The sequence below is a fragment of the Anarrhichthys ocellatus genome, unplaced genomic scaffold, assembly GCF_004355925.1.
Source record: "Anarrhichthys ocellatus isolate YVR2014 unplaced genomic scaffold, GSC_Weel_1.0 scaffold3, whole genome shotgun sequence".
Lineage (NCBI taxonomy): Eukaryota > Metazoa > Chordata > Actinopteri > Perciformes > Anarhichadidae > Anarrhichthys > Anarrhichthys ocellatus.
In genome coordinates this window covers 17,205,090-17,208,426 of record NW_022280033.1, presented here as the reverse complement: position 1 = coordinate 17,208,426, position 3,337 = coordinate 17,205,090, and positions in this window count along the sequence as shown.

The window sequence follows — 3,337 nt, the reverse complement described above, 5'->3', positions numbered from 1 at the left end:
TGTGTGTGTGTGTGTGTGTGTGTGTGTGTGTGTGTGTGTGTGTGTGTTTGATGCATGCCCAGACCTTGTACACATACATGCACAGGTGTCCACATGTGCACGCATCGCCCAGGAAATAAGACAGTGCGTCTCCCGTGCATCGCAAATCACAGCCAGGTTTGACGGGCCATGAAACGCCTGAGCACATTTCAAATGCAGCTGGATTCTTTATTCTTTTCTTTTCTGAGGCCACGCGTCTCCTCCCTCCCTCCCTCCCATAAGATTATTCGTTTGACTGAAAGCCATGTTAAATGTCAGACCCCATCTCTCCTCCTCTGTCTGCTGTGTAGACGCAGACCAAACATGAGTACTGCATGGCGTCCATTAGAGGTGAGTCATGGACGTCTGAAGCCAGTACCCCCCCAAAAAAATTAAATTCATGTGCTGCAACGCCAAATGAGCTGCAGTGGTGGTTTTATCGACAACGAGTTAAAGGCTTTAATCACCACGGGTATCTTTGAACCAATGAGTGAGTGTGTGTTGTTTCCAGAAAGTGCTGTCGCTTTCAGCTAAACCAAAGACAGTCTGCAAAAAACAAAGAGAAAGTGATGCCTCACCATGTGGCTGTAAGACTGCAGGCCGCGGTACGTTGGCGAAGGGAGAAATTGGCCCATGATGGCATCTGTTTCATTAAGAATTAATCTGGTTTTAGTAACACAGATGTGTGTTTATGATACAATTAACTGTATTTTAATTTCCTGTTGTAATAAATAGGTTTGTAAATGGAGAGCATGTGGAGAGAGAGGGGGAGAGAGACAGAGAGAGTAAGTGAGAGTGTGCTCCATGAGGAGACAACGAGTTGCATGTGTTTCTTTTACCTGTGGGGTGAAACATAAATAACAGGATGTGGAATAACAAGCAGGGATTCATGCACACAGTCGGGTCTGATTTACGTGCGGTGACGTCGGAGCTGTGCATGTGATCTGGAGGCTGCGTTTCCAGAGTCTCTTTGTAGGCCCATCTCTCGAGACTTGCAAAAAAAAACCCCGCTTTTGTCTCTCATTGACAGAGAGGGTTCATTCTTCAAGTGTGTAGATCAACCCGACGGATTATGTTTTTCTTTAATGCAGACACATGTATGCTTTGTCTTGCGTAGCCAGGAATCATCTTCAATTCCTTATAGGCCGTGTTATCCTGTCTCTATATGCCTTTGGGCTCCCCATCTCTCTCTTTTTCTCTCTCCTTACATTTGGCGTGTTTAGTCGTTCTCCCTCCACCCCGATAACGAAGCCTCTCTCCTCCAGCTCCAGCCTTGGCAGACAAGACTTTTGATGGAAGGCTGTGATCGTCATGCTAATGCCGTCCTTGACTTAAATAACATGGTGCTGGTAGACTCGCAGGGGCGGGGGGGGGGGAGAGAGAGAGAGAGAGAGAACGGAGGGAGACTGAGAGGGTGGATTTGGGTGGATAGTTTGAGGCTTACGGGAAGAGGGGGAACGGAGGAGTGAGGTGGAGAGATCAAAGAGGAAGAGGGGAGAGAAAGAGGTGGGCAAAACTTCTTATTAGATATCACACTTGGGTTCTTAGAAGCTACGTTTCTAATGGGGGCTGTTTGTGTGTGTGTGTGTGTGTGTGTGTGTGTGTGTGTGTGTGTGTGTGTGTGACTGAAAGGCTACTGCAGTGGTAGAAAGTAACTCAGTACAAACTCACGTACATAAGACATATTTTACACGTGAAATCACTGATTTTTGGGAGTACTTAGCCTGTAAGAATGGTTGTAAAAATGTCTTCTGAGAAAATAACCCTGATGATGTCATAATGATGTCATCGGGGTTATCTCGGCTTGGACTCGGAGGCTCACATGTTTTTAATGTCAAGCCTGTTTTAGAGACTAAGGGCATAGAGTTTAAAAGACATGGGCATTTACATGGCAGGAAGGGTCTAGTGAAAAACACTGTTGCATTATGGGAATGAAGGATTTTGACTAATTTTAAGTAGGTGCTAAAGTAGGCGTCAGTCGGGACAGCATTATGAGCTGTAACCGCCGTATAGGTGCGGTGCAGAGCAGCGACCGCAAGCTAGCCAGTGGGCCACGCTCACAGGATCGTGCATTAACGTGCACACGCTGCCGGTCTGGCTTTGTATACAAAGCACAGAGATGCTGGGATTACAACACACACAGAGGGAGAGTGACTTCATTCTCTGCTCAGGTACCCCACGAGGTCTTTACTGCTATGTCAATGATCTGAATATCGAATTCAGCCCCTTTAAATTTAGCTAAATTACCATGCTAACTCCCGGGATAATTTTTAGATACTATTTTCTGTCATGCTAATTTATACTTCCACACTACATTTCCGAGGGAAATATTGCACTGTTTCTGCCTGGTGAATGCAGAATCAGTTTTTCGGATATTAGCGATGACGCAGTCACAGTGACGCAGGAATGGATAGTGACATATACGCCTACGAAGCCTGCTGCTCTGTCACCCTACATATTCACTTGGAAGCCTGCTCTTCCTTAAAACACACTCGTGCTGTAGCTGTTTGCCTGGCGGGCAGAGGATGTGCCGGATGCTAATGCGGCGCACAGGGGCTCCAGACATGGGGGGGGGGGGGGAACAAAAACAGCTCCATTGGTTTTCTTGGGTTTGTTGTACTTGTGTTTCGCCTCAGTATGTGTCTCTCCCTCTGCAGTGGTTGCCTTGCAGCCAGTTGCAGTCTCTCAGCTTCCCTCAAGAAGACCTCTGAAGACGTACATCGCCTGTCAAAGCACATGAAAGTGATGAACAAAAACCCCAACCTATTTTCCCAAGCTCAACCCCATTCTGCTATTTCACAGTGGCTTACTGTCAACACAGCCGCACCTGATTTTCAGTCTATGATGTGACAATCCGAGGTAGCTTCTCATTCTGGAGGAGAAAAATAAAACAGAGTTTGACGTCTCGGTGAGTGACACGTCTGAATATTTCCGTTAACTTGTTTTCTTGTCACAGCCGGTGGCCCCCGCTGCGCTGCCGGTTTTTTTTCAATGCATCAAATCCTTCTGTGAGAGCATTGTCATGCAAGCCAAAGACTGAGTCAGGTAAGTGTGATTATTACTGCGCTCTCTAAACCTCAAAGCTGTGTGTTGGGTGCTGAGGGAGCCAGTAGCTGCCAATCTGTGTTGTTCCATGTGTGTGAGTGTGTGACGGTCCTGTGTCTCCCCTCCCTCCCCCGCGACCCTCTCTCTTTCTCTTTCTCTCTCTCTCCCCGTTATTTATAGCTTCCTCAAATTGTGACGCAACACGACTACAACTGGAAGGGAGCATAGAATCATTAATGCAACAATCCGCTGGATTATGGAGGCCTAAGAGGCT